Raw genomic sequence first — 14241 nt, 5'->3', positions numbered from 1 at the left:
CGGGGCGCCGCGCGACCCAACCCACGCGAGTCGCCGGGACGGCCCCACCCGGCCCGCGCCAGACGGCGAGCAGCGCGCGGAGGCTGCGGAACCCTCGCCCGGGGCCGCACCTCCGGCTCGGCGTGGGGGACCCCGCCGGGCGACCGACGCGCGGGCGCCCCTGAGATGTTCACCGAGGGGACAAGTTAAAAGCTGGGTGTGGTCTTCGAGACAGGGCACCCGGGTCTCCCCCGGGCGCCACCACCCTCCCCTCCCGAGGTCCTGGCCGCTCCTGCCTGGGGCGGCCCCCACGGGGTGGTGTGTTGCACCCTTGTGCTTCCATCTCCCCGCAAGGCGCAGGCACGGGGTGTCCCGTGGGGACAAACAAGCTCGGGGCTTGGGAGACGCAGAGGGATTAAAAAAAGGCACCCAGGTGCAATGAGGAACTGGAGTGAACGCAAGACCACGGGATGAGGCGTGACATGGGTACAGGGGGAGGGGCCGCGCGGCTCGCGCGAAGGTCCTGGGGCCCAGGGAGCAGGGCTCTTTGGGGGCGTGAAAGATGGACGTGCTGGTAAGGACGGGCGATGAGAGGCAGGGAGGCTGCCAGGGCGTCGGACCAAGTTTGCCTCTGAGCTTATGGAGAAAGATGCCAGCGTTGACTTGCCCTGGGAGGTGGCCACTGGCTGTGGAGGACGGATGGAGGAGGGAGCTGGGAGCTTGGGTGTGTTCTTTCATAGGGTGACCAGAGAAGGGCTCCCTGGGGTGACAGGAGAGCGGGAAGCCTGGAGGAGGAGCGGCGGTCCTGATGCACGCCTGCCTCCCGGAGGCATACACTTGGGAGGCACGGGCCAGGGCAGGGAGCCGGCCTGTGGCGGGGTCTCCCCTTGCAGCGGTTCTTTCTTGTAACAACCTATTCCAAGGAGAACTCTGAGCAACCGAGTCAACGTATGAGCACGCTTACGAATCAGCCACTGCTCTTGGGTGCGTGGCCACACCTCCTTCGTGGCTGAAAGGACAGTGCCAGTATGTAAGGACTAATGAGCCCTTCTCTGTGCTAAATGAAAGGGAACAGAGCCACCTGCTGTCAATGTAGAGAACAGGAGGCAGCCGACAGCCAGGTGGTCGCCCATCCCGCCTTCTGAACACAGGCTGGGGGGTCCCCACGTGTCCTGCGAGTGAGGGTCTGTGTCTCTTCACTCGATGAGGCCCTCTTCCTGAACCTCAGAAGGACACACCGCATCGGGTGGCCTGGCCCCCACTTTATTCATTTAGCAGATATTCGAGTGCTTACTGGGCTGGGCAGATAATGCAGCTCCCGCCCTTCAGTTGCTGAATCTAGTGGGGCAACCTCCCGAAATCAGTACCGTGATCGCCATGAATCAGGAGCCACACACAGGGCGTGGTGCGTGGCTCATCTAAGTGTAAGAAGTCTCGAGGGCTAGGGCGCAGAGCCTCGAGGGGACGGCAGGCCCGGGACCACCACGCCGCGTGGGCATGGCAGGCAGGACAGCTGAGAGGACCCCAGCCCGGCCCTGGGAGGGAGAACACGCCCCCGGGTGCTGCTCAGGCGTCCTCCACCCTGGCCCCAGCGCCCTCTCCACTGCCGGCTCTGGACCTCTCCGCATCTCCCTGGAGCCGGGGCCCTTTCTTCCGCACTCGAGGCACCTGGTGCTCCTGCACATGCGTCAACGGGCTCAGCAGGAGCCATTGGCAACATTTTCCGTTTGAAGCTCAAGTGCAACAGGAGGCGAGGCTGGGGTAGGGGAAGCCCCTTGGCATTTCTCTTCATTGTCTCACCTCCCCCCACCCGCACGCCCCGGCACAGACATGTGCCGCTAACAAGACAAAGGGTATTTCTCGAGTTCACAATTCTCCTGGGAATGCCCGTGTGTGTGGAGGCGCACACCCTGTGGCGTTCTCTCCTACGCGTTTTCAGATCTGCACCTCAGGTCTGGGTGAGAGGTGCCCCAGTGATTACTATGGGCTCCCCTATGCAAAGGTAGGGAGGTGAGGCAAACACCTGCCCCTACAGCTATGGCACGTATCACAAGAGGTGACAACTTAGCTAGGCTCTGTCTGATGCATCTGTCTTGCTAATTGGTAACAGGTAGACAACATTTCTTGCCCATATGAATGCGGGGTTCAACAATGGAAGAGAAGAGAAAATGGCCAGGTGGTTTACTGCGTGCACAGTAGGGCTGAAGACACAAGCTGGATAGGTCAGCGAGGCCTCAACACAACTACAGAGCCTAGGGGAACCTAAGAAGGCCTCTGCTTCGGCCCACGATGAAGGCAGAGGGGCTGCATTTACCCTTCCCCCTTACACTAACAAACTGGACAAAATGGATGCAACGACGGCTGTCACACTGAACGACAGACCGCAGGCAGCGCAGGACAGGGACCCTGAAGGCAGGGAAACAAGCGACGTGAGCCCTGTGCCTCTTGGAGTTGAGGGAAGCGGAGGCAGCTGGAGCTGGCAGGGCTGAGGAAAGAGCCACCGGGGGCGGGGGGGGGGGGACCCGCAGGGGCCTCTCCTTCAGTCCCAGCCTGCACAGAAGGACGCGACCCGAGGCGGGGACAAGACCCGCTGGAAAGGAGCAGGTTGGGACAGTCCCCAGGAGCTCGGGCCCGCCATGTAGAGGGGAAACCTAGAGAGGAGCAGGACACCAGCAGAGTAACTCGAAGGGCGCTGCCTTTGCAGCTGGGAAACTAGAAAGCCTGTCCCGGGGCTGCCTAAGAAGGCTTAACAGTGAGACCTGACAAGATCAAACGATTCTCAGGGACATAACACAGTAAAAGCACCAAGTGCCAAGAACTACGAGACAACTCAAGTGGCCTCAGAGTAAGTGTGTAACTGGAGTCCTGTTAGACAGAAATGTGTCAGCTGCGGTGCAAACACCGGGCCATAAACCTCTGAGTTCGAGAATATTAGTACGCCCCAAGCACAAGACTCATGAAAAAAAAAAAAGGCACATCACAATCAAATTGCTTAAACCCATTAATTGACCTTCGAAACAGCCAGACGGGGAAAAAGCACATTATGTAGAGGAACAAAGATGAAGGTGAAGGGAGCGCCCTCGCAGCAAGTGATGCAAACCAGGCGACGGCCAGCAACGTCTCTCAGCACTGAAAGCGCGAGCATCAGATATTCTCTAGACAGTTTTTCAATAATTTGCTGATACAAATGGCAGAGTGCTGGTGCCTCCCACCAGGAGACTGGCAGTTTAGAGGTTACACTTTGGTCACAATCAATGCTGAACCAGTGGTTCCACACAGGCCTGTGATTTGTTAGCACAGCCAATTGTTGGTAAACTAGAAACAAAAACAGCAGGATCTCAGGAGCACCCAGCTTGAAGCTCCCGTTTTTTGCAAATCCCCCAAGGGAGTCCTGCTATAAAACCCAAAGCACTTGGGACTTGCAAGTGGCTAAGGGAATGTTACCTGCATAGCTTCCTACTTCCCAGAATGCCCTCTCCAAAATCAATCAATCAAACAAAAAGGAATGAAAAGTGAATTCTACACAAAACTATGCTGTCAGCTCATCCCTTGGTGAATGTTACAACTGCAGAATTACCGAGTAAAAGAGAGCAGTCACCCAATGCCAGCGAGATCTCACCTCGCCCGCACGCATCCAGCCCACCTTGGCGACCAGCAAGGGCAGACTGAGGGCAACTGGGGGACAGGCGAAGGGGCCTGCGGGCAACGAGGGACAATCACCAAAAAGAGTAATTCCGAACATCCTACGTATGAAAATAATAAAAAAAAGTCCCAATACCATAGAAATCAGTAAGAGAAAAGTCATCTCTCCAGAGCTGCTGCTGTGTGTGCTTGCACACATAAACTGAGGAACCTCCCACCTGAGACACCTTTACACAAATGCACGACGTAACCACACCGAAGGGTCAGGAATAAAAGACACGGCCTAAGTCGGTTTAGGAACTATTCTGACTGCACACCGTGAGGCTGAAGACAAAAGCACCACACACAAATGCTGTACTCCAGTTGGTGAATGCTTCTGACTGGTGCGTGGTTTAGCAGGGCTGCAGTGAGGGCTGGGTGTGAACGCCAGGCGGGACGAATGCACACGGGTGTGTCAGTACGGACACAGGTCTCCCAGCTGGCTGCCCAGAAGGCCTACCACCATCCAACAGCAGAGAGCACATCTACTGACCAGGCCTGGGTTTTTGAATGATATTCTTCAACGACAGGACACACAGCCTGCTGGAGAGCGGGCGGGGGGATGGATTCCAGGGATCGGCACGGGAGGGACAAGATGAGCCTAAAATATCCTGTGATGTCAGAAAATACAGCACTTATCTGAAAAAGGATGGGGATTTCCAAAAAGACACAGAACCCACATGAAGGCGTTCCCAAGGGCTAACGCTAGAGTGACAAAATAAGCAATGATTATTGTATTTTAACTCACAGAATAAAATACACATCAATGAGTCCACATTGACAGAAATAACCGAACAAATGAACAGGAAGAAGGGAAAGCTTTTCCTTACAGGGAAAGTCTAAGTAATAAATGCAGAAGGAATGAAGAGGCGTACAAATCGTCATTAGACAAACACTATAAGAATAGTTGTTTAGGCGAGATTTGCTGATGGAAGCGAACTAAAACCAGTAAGCAAGTTTTAGAAGAAACATATTTACATATTACCCAAGGTATCCCTCAGTTACAAAGGGAAAACGGTAACTTTTCAGTGGAGAAACCTAGCAAAGCCCACCTCAACCAGGTGATGAAAGGTAACATCAGCTGTAAGAGACGTGACACGTGCCCCAGATATGACATACTCAGGACACATCACTTCTGTAGCAGTCACATCAGGAAATGCATAATCTCAATCCAATCAGAAGAAAAACAGTTGGTAAATGAAAATCAAGAGGCACTCTACAAAACAGCCAATCAATTCTCATAAAAAATGTCAACCTCATGAAAAACAAGGAAATACTTAGGAACTGTCAAGCTGGAGGGGACGAAGAAAACTGGAACAGGAAAAGAACATTAGGGGAAAACTGGTGAAACTGGACTAAGACCTGTGCCAGTGTGCTGCACCGATGTTAATTTCCTGCGTTTTATAATTGTACGATTGTTACGTAAGCTTGTTAACATCAGGAGAGCCTGAAGGAAGGGCATACACGAAGTGTCTGTACTATTTCTACAGTTTTTCTGTAAGTCTAGAATTATTGCTAAATAACAAGTCCCGCAGCCATGTCTCACACACTTCATCTGAACACTGCCTGCGTGTTTCCCACGAGTTCTTGGCGAACGCTGTAACTGAGCGCCCTAATTATTGGGACAGCGTGTGACACAGGGACACAGCCACCGAAAGCCTCTTGAGCCAGCTGTACTTGGTTTCACAAGCTGTCAACATATAGGTTAATTTCCCCCTTTCTGTGCTTCAGCTAGTTTGAGCTGTGTTTCTATCATCTGCAATCAAGTGTCCCCTAACATTCTAATTTATGGCCTAATTATTCTAAGAAATATTGAGGCAGGTTACAGACATTCACAGAAGAGGGAAAACCAATCAACTTAAAGTACAATGACAGTGAAGCAGCAGGTTGCACCATGAGTCAGTCACCACATCAAAGATGCAGCACCACACAGGGCCTGATGGGTCCTGGGCAAGCGCCTCCCGACTCTGTGCCTGGCACAGCAGGCAGTTCTCTTACCTCCACTTTACACACCAGACCGCGGAGGCACATAACTAGGAATGACATAACTTGTCCAAGGCTAACCTCAGCTAACAAAGGTGGAGCAGGATTCTGAACCTGGAAAATCTGCTTCAGAGCGTGCCTTCTAAAACGGCATTAGAAATGAGCCCCCAGTCTGGCTCTCAGCTTCCCAGCAGTGAAAGCAGTCATTTCTAGCAATCAATGTCCATAATATACATAATAATGACACTCTTTGACCTGTCAGGATACTATTACTATTAACCCTAACTATCACGATTTTATTAAGATGTAAGATCTATGTAAATATTAGTAGCTGGGGTTTATATAACACTCATAATTCATACATAACAGGCAAAGACACAGAGACCCTGGAAACCATCTTACACTGTTCCTGACAGTTTTCTATTTGCTGATGTAACACACCACCACAAACGTGGTGGCTTAAACAATATAAATGTATGATCTTACATTTTGGAGGGCAGAAGTCTGAGTTTTACGAGGCTAAAATCAAGACGTCGGCATGCACTCCTGGGGACTCTAGAGGACAATGTGTTCCTGGCTTTTTTCAGCTTGTACGGGCCACTTGTATTCCTTCCTCTATCTTCAAAGCCAGGAACAGCAGGTAGAGTCCTTTTCGAAATGCCACTTCTCAGGTTGTCTATAATACAGCATCATCTTCCTGTTTCAAGGTTTCAGCTGATTAGCAACCTTTTGCCACACGACACAGTCACAGGTTGGAGGGATGACAGGACAGCCTGAGGGCCATTATGCTGTGACCACAAGAGCTAACCCTTATTAACCATCTTACCACGTGCCAGGTGGATACTTGATCAATAGTGAAAAAGCCGTACAGTCAACATGTACAGAACACTGGGTGGAGAACTCTCTTTAAAAAGAAACTACCCTGTTATCCGGAGCTTCTCAGCTACGCATATTATCTCCTTTGACCAGAGTTAACATTGGCACCAGCAGAGCCAACTGGGCAGCTGGAGCCCCCCTTTTCGGTGATTGTCTTAGGGTTAACGATCCAGGTCTCTGGTTATCTCTAAGCATAATAATTATCTGTATGTTCTAGTTGATCTAGTGACCTTTGGTGTCCCAATAATACAGTATGAGAAAAACAATTTTGAGCAATAGTGTGTGTTAAAATGATCTGAAACTTTGCTAATTGAAGATATTTGGAAACTTGTAATAATTTGACCAGTCTTTTAAAATTCTACAAGAATTTTTATATAATTGTCAAATTAGAGATTTTAGAAGATAAGATAAATCCTGATTTTTTTCTTGTGGTTCCAAAAGATTCATGAATTACTTCAGTTTCTACATTTAACTTGGGAAGCTTAATAAGTGACCAATTTCCTAGTCATGGCTGAAATTCTTTGGATCACAAAAGTTGACTGATCTTTACCTTTAGTTTATGAAGAGGACATCTTTATTTCAAAAAACCAAAAAGTTATTATTTTTTTTTAAAGATTTTATTGGGGAATCAGGGAAGGGGAACAGACAAGTTGCTGTCCTTTTGTTCTTCAGTCTAGTCGTGGAGGACGTCACTTCACTGGCCCATGTTGGTGTTATCATTGCGCTCTTCCTGGCTGAGGCAGATCGGTCGCCGGCCACCAGATGGCGGCTCACGGCGGCTCTTGGCAGCTCATGCTGGCTGCCGGCCACTCACGGTAGCTTATGGCAGCCCACTGCAGCCAATGCTGCCATTGCCGGCGACTCACAGCAGCCCAGCTCCAGATTGAGTTGTTGTTCAGCATCTTAGCTGTAAAGGGTACAGCGTCACTGGCCCTCATGTGAGATCCGAACCGGGGCCCTGCTGCTCAGAGCTGGCGTCCCAAGCCAGCTCTTAACCAACGCGCCACTCGGCCGGCCCCAGGAAGTTATAGTTTCAAATGACGCTTTCTATGCTTTCCCCAGGCTGAATGCAGTAATTTGGTCTCTGGTGTTCTAAGAGGAGCCCACCTCATCAGCTCCTTGTAGAAACCAGTGGCTGGGCCGCTCCCTCTTGCTGCTGGTATGTTGGAAATAACTTCTAGTCCCTGTTCAACTTGACTCAATGCTAACTCTGAATGTAGCCTTTTAATATAAATACCATATGAGTTAACAACTGGGAAGAAATCTCCACAATTCTAGGTCTCCACTAATTTGATATATGGCCCAAACCAGTGATTCTCAAGTTTCACGTAATAAAATTCTTCTAAATTTTCTTTTCATATTGTGGAACCCAATTCCTGGTACACATTTGGAATGGATCTGGTAATAACTGGAGACAAATAAATATATGAAATAAAACAAAAAGTCCCATAAAAATGGAAAAATGTGAAAGCCTGTAGTTTGCTGTGTGGTCTTACCATCCATGTATATGCCACATAAACACTGGTAGGCTAACCTACCCTTGGCAATGCCATCACATCTGAGAGTATTAGCTTCACAGTGGTACTGCAGATTCTGCCTTTACCAAATGTAAATACTTTGAGTATAAATATTAAATGGATAACTTTTAATCGAGTGATACCAACTAAATACTAAATGCTCTAAATACTGTAAACATTTGAAGAAGAAAATGCATATTTAAAATGTTCATCTTACTATTAGTAAAACTGCATCTTTCAACAATATGTTACTTTAAAAAAGAAATTTAAAAAATTTATGTTATCAGATAAACATAAAATTGGGCTTTGAAAATTGTTCCAATTTACTCTCCAACCTAAAATAACAGAATTTATAAAAAAATAAAATAAAATAACAGAACGTATTACTAAATGAATGTAAGTAATCTGGTGACCATTTAAATGTAAGTACTATATCAAAACACACACACGGTGAACTCTTCTTGGTGAAAACAGAGAAAATACATCTAAATGTTTTATAATGAAGTCATAAAAATGCACTAAATGTATCAGCAGTAATTGAATAATCTTGGAAGCTTAAAAATACACATTCCAAAATGTTGGTGTATTTATAAATTCAGTTTATTTATCTGTTATCGGGGTCTTAAAACAATTGAAAACTGAACCCACACAGGAACTTCAGGTAAATTACATTTTTTAAGTCTAGAAATCATTTAATGAACTCTGAAACAGTAATAAACCTTCTTTTAATATTTTAAAAAACTGATCTAACAAAGGTTTTTTAAATGAACATGACCATTTTTCTGATCCAAAATATACAGCTTGAAGTCTCTAAGTAACAAGTTTGAAATATAAAGTTTATAAACATTAAGAGTATCTTTAAATTTTATAAAGACCTTAATACTGTAGAAACGAGAGTTGCTAGATTTTACAGGAAGCATAAGTAGAATATCAGAAACAGTGAGACCCATTTATCCGGCCTATTGAATGACACCATCTTGCTATCACATTTTGTCCAAAGTGCTGGAGAACATTATCTGCAGGAGGGTGCTCATGCTTTCCAAGAAAATTCTACAGGTCAAGAAAAGAAGGGAGAAATCAACAAAAGTATGTACTGATGATGCTAAATCCAATGTCAGCAGAGTATATAGCTAGTTATCAGTACACTCTACTACTAACCCAGTTGTTGTCATTGAACTCATTTATCATATAGTGGGGGTGCCAAAAAATGTACGCAAGTGGACACTTTGGTCAACATTGCTTAAGCAGTAGTTCGTCGTCATCAGACGTGTCTGGACACTGATGGTAACCACTTTGAGCACCTCTTGTGATTGCAGAAGTCAAATGTTGACTTGTACTCATCTTTTGTTATCGGTATCGAGTATGACAATTTTAATAGTTTTCCTTTCTTAAAATGTGTATACATTTTTTGGTACCCTCCGTATATATCATATGTACTCATTTACCACTAAATTCTATCCCTTGACTAAGCACATCACTAAATCCTATTACTAGGTTAGTGACAGAAATAGGCCACCAGATATTACATACACAGAGAGCTATTCAGACTGTTTTGAGAAAACTGGATTATCATTGTGGTAACAATGTGGCAATGGCTTGAACAGAAAATCACTAAACTGAGGTGTTAAAGCTATTTTATTCACTACAAAGCTAGTATCATAAAAGCAGACTCACAAATACTGGTTGACCTATGAATATCTATTACATGAAAATTATTATTTTTAAGACAAACATGACCATGGGAAATGAATCTGAAAAGGAAGCTCTAATATGCACCCTTGAGGAAGTATTATATTCCTGTACAATCCCCCAACAAAAGCTGCCTTAGTTTAAGTACAGCCCCACCCCCAGTTATTTTCTGGCCTATTGCTCTATTTTCACTGTCAAATGTGTTGCTATTTGAAATTATCTTCTTGATTTAGTTCCCACTCCTCTCTGGAATGTAAGCTCCTTGACGGCAGGAATAAATACACACAGATTTTTCTCCTTTATTCTAGTCATATGGTAAAAGTTACATTGACTTTCAAATGTAAAATGAGCCTTCAATTCCAGGAATAAAGTCATTTTGGCCATAATGTATGTTTTTTAATTGTTGGACTTAGTTTGCTATTATTTTTTAAAGGAATTTTTGTAGCCATATTCATGAGATTGGTCTATTATTTTCTATTCTTGTAATTTTTTTTTGGTGTGATGACTATCCCGATTTCTCTGGAAGACCTTAAGGCTGATATTCCTTCTTCCTTTAATGTGTGGGTAATTCATCAATAGAGCCATCTGATTTTATTTTGTGCGAAGGGTTTTATTTATGACTTAATTTCTTTAATAAATGCAACACTAGTAAGATTTTCTATTTCTTCTACTGTCTGTTTTTGTTAAGTTGAATTTGTCTAGGAAGTTACCCAGGTAAGTCTAAAAATTCAATTTAAATATATTCAAGTCACTCACAATGTACTTTTATTATCTTTTCAAAGTCTGTTAAGATCTGTACTGATATATCTTTCCTGAAAAAAATTTTTTATCTTGGTTATTTGTGCCTTTTAACTTTTTTTGTTTAATCAGCTTTATCAAGGTGTCTTCAAAAATCAACTTCTGGCTTTGTTGATCCTTCCTATTGTATGCTTCTGATTTCATTAGTTTCCACATTTCTGTATTTACATTTTTATACTTCCTTTGAGTTATTACTGGTTCTTATTTCATCCATGATGTAGCATGAGTCAGAATTTCATTCCTTCTCAAGGCCAAATAATATTCCATTTTATGTATAGATTAATTTTATCCATTAATTCATCAATGGATGCTTCCTGTGAATGATGCTACTATGAATATAGGTATACAAATATCCGCTAAAGTCCCTGCTTTTTCAGTTCTTCTATACCCAGAAGTATAATTGCTGGATCATATTCTAATTGTTTAATGTGACGAACTGCCATACCATTTTCCACAGCGGCCACGCTATTTTAAATTCCCACCAGCAATGCAGTTTCCAATTTCTCCATATCATCACCAACAGTTGTTATTTTATATTTTTTATAATAGCCATCCTAATGGGTGTGAAGTGGTAGTATCTCATTGCAGTTTCGAGTGGTGGTATTTCATTGTATTTTCCCAATTATTAGTGATAATGAGTTTATTTTCGTGTGCTTATTGGCCATTTGCACATCTTCTTTGGAGAAATGTCTATTCAAATCCTTTGCCAACTTTTTTTTTTTTTTTTTTTTTAAGCTGAGCCATCCTGCTACCTATTGGCAGCTTAACGGCAGCTCAGCTCGGGCCGGGCATTGAACTGCTGTTGCTCAGAGCTCAAACTCTTGAGTGAGCTCTTAACCAACTGAGCCACTCGGCCGGCCCCTTTGCCAATTTTTAAATGGGTTGCTTCTGTTGTTCAGTTTTAGGTGTTCTTTATACATTCTGGATACTAACCCTTATCAGATAGATGATTTACAAATATTTTCTCCCCTTCTGTGGGTTGCTTTTTATTCAGTTGATAGTGTTCTGTGATGCACAAAAGTTAATTCTGATGAAGTCTAATTTATCTGTCTTTTCTCTCGTCTGTTTTTGTCTTATCTGAAAAAACCATTGTCTTTTCCAATGTGTGAGTTTTTTTCCTCTGTTTTCCTCTAAGAGTTTTATAGTTTTAGCTCCTACATTTAGGTCTTTGATCCATTTTGAGTTCATGTTTGTATGATGTATAAGGGTCCAACTTCATTTTTTTTTTAAGATTTTTATTGGGGAATCAGAGAAGGGGAACAGACGAGTTGCTGTCCTTTTGTTCTTCGGTCTAGTTGTGGAGTATGTTGCTTCACTGGCCCATGTTGGTATTATGATCATTGCGCTCTTCCCGGCTGAGGCAGATCGGTCGCCGGCCATCGGACTGACGGCTGCTTATGGCAGCTCATGCTGGCTGCCAGCCACGGATGGTAACTTATAGCAGCCCACTGAAGCCCCACTGCAGCCTGTGCCATTGCTGGCCACTCACAGCAGCCCAGCTCCAGGTCAAGCTGCTGTTCACCATCTTAGCTGTAGAGGGCACAGCATCACTGGACCATGTGGGAACCGAACCAGCAGCCCTGCTGCTCTGAGCTTGCAACCCAACTCTTAACCAACTGAGCCCCTCAACTGGCCCCCAACTTCATTTTCTATATACTTTTTAAAATTGTTCTTTAAGTGATTACTCCAAAGATTACAACATGCATCCTCTACTTATCAAAGTCTGATATCAACTGGTACATGTATGAAGAGAGTTAACGTGGCAGGTCTTAGACTGCTATCCTTAGAAAAGCCTGTTTGCAAGGTTGGCCTGTGGCTGGTGTCTAGAAATTTGGATTTTGGGAGGGTTCCCACCAATACCAGAGATGATAAGAGTGGCTTACTGTGTCAACACTGTATAAACAATATGGTTTATGCTAAACAGCTGCTTTCCTTCTCAGAGTCTGGAACTTTGGTACATGCTAAATCATGGGTACCCATGTGACCAGCCCCAAATAAAAACATTGGGCATTGAGTCTGTATTGAGCTTTCCTGATGGTCATTTCATATGTGTTGTCATAACTCACTACTGGAGGAAATAAGCACGTCTTGTGTGACTCCTCTGGGAGAGAACTCCTGGAAGCTTGTGCCTGGTTTCCTCCAGGCATTACCCTATGAGCCTCTTCCCTTTGCTGATTTAGTTTTGTATCCTTTCGTTGACTTAAATCATAGCCATGAGTATAACTACATATGAGGAATGGGATTTCTCCTAGTGAATCATAGATTAGGGGGGTGGGACTGAAGACCTCCCCAACATAGTACATTTTACCCTCTTCCCAAACCACAAGGTGCTACTTAATCTCCTCTCAACATATATACTACTGTCATATATATTTTAATATTAGACCATATAAAATACTATTCCTGTTTTATAGCATCAGCATTCATACCACATTTTGATTGTTTCTTTTGCATCTCTGACCTTTCATCTAAAATCACTTTCCTTCTTCCTAGAGAACACTCTTTAGTATTTTCTTTACAGTGGGTCTTCCTCTAAGTAATAAATTATTTTTATTTTTAATTAAAAATACATTTATTTCACATTTATTCCTGAAGGCTCTTTTCCTGAGTATAGAATCATAAGTTTGTAGAATTATTTGATGGCTTCTGTGAAAAATCAGATGTCAACCTAATTGTTGTATACTTACAGTTGATTTTTTTCCTGTCACTGCATTATCGATTTTTTTGGCATTAATTTTTCAAGCACTTTTTCTCTGATGTACTGAGGTCTTTTCATTTTTTCTGCTTGGAATTTGAGAGGGCTTAAATTGAATTTATGGCTTGATGTTCTTCATCATTTAAAAACTATTTCAACCATTATTTTTTCAAATATTGTGTCTGCTCTATTTTCTTCTTTTCTGGTAAAAACCCCAATTGTACAAATAATTAGGCCTTCTCGCTATATATTTATGTCTCTTACCTTTTGTGTTTTATCTGTGCTTCATTCCATAGTTTATTCTGACCTATCTAATTGTCACTTCGACTATCTAATATGGTGTAGAATCTACTGAGTTACTAAGTTATTCTATTTTTCATTAATGAAGTTTCCATTTTTAAAATATTTTCAGTTCTATATTGAAATTCTCAATCCTTTCTTTTGTCTCATTGACCATAATACATATGTATCAGTTAGCTTTTGTTGTGCAATGTATCACCTTCAAAACTTAAAAGCTTAAAATGACAACCATCTTTTTGCCAGTCAGCAATGGGCTGGCCTCACTTGGGTGGCTCCTCTCGTCTTGGTTGGGCTCAGTCGTGCATCTATGGACAGATGCCAGGGTGGGAGGTTGCTCTGCTGATCTATGCTAAGTTCTGTCACATGTTTAGGGACAGCTGGCTGTCAGCTGGAATGCCTTGGCTGTCCTCCATCTAGTCTCTTGTGCTCTAGCTGGCCATCTGGGCTTCTTCACGTGGCTGCAGCAGATTTCCAAGAGAGAGCAGAGTAATCAGGCCTCTTGGACTAGGCTTAAAAATGGCAGGACTTGTCACAGAAAATCGCCACCCAGATTGAAGGGGGTGGGAAAACAGACTCTACTTCTTGATGCGAGTAGCTTCCAAGTCACATTGCAAAGGGGCATGGATATAGGGAGGGGAAAATTGTCATCATTTTTGCAAACAATGTATCATATATACACATTCTTTTTAAAGTGTGTCCGATAATGTAAGTAGCTGAAGTCCT

The sequence above is a fragment of the Hipposideros armiger genome, unplaced genomic scaffold (genome assembly GCF_001890085.2).
Source record: "Hipposideros armiger isolate ML-2016 unplaced genomic scaffold, ASM189008v1 scaffold_17, whole genome shotgun sequence".
Lineage (NCBI taxonomy): Eukaryota > Metazoa > Chordata > Mammalia > Chiroptera > Hipposideridae > Hipposideros > Hipposideros armiger.
The sequence above is the reverse complement of the archived record's forward strand: the minus strand, read 5'-3'. Positions refer to the sequence as shown.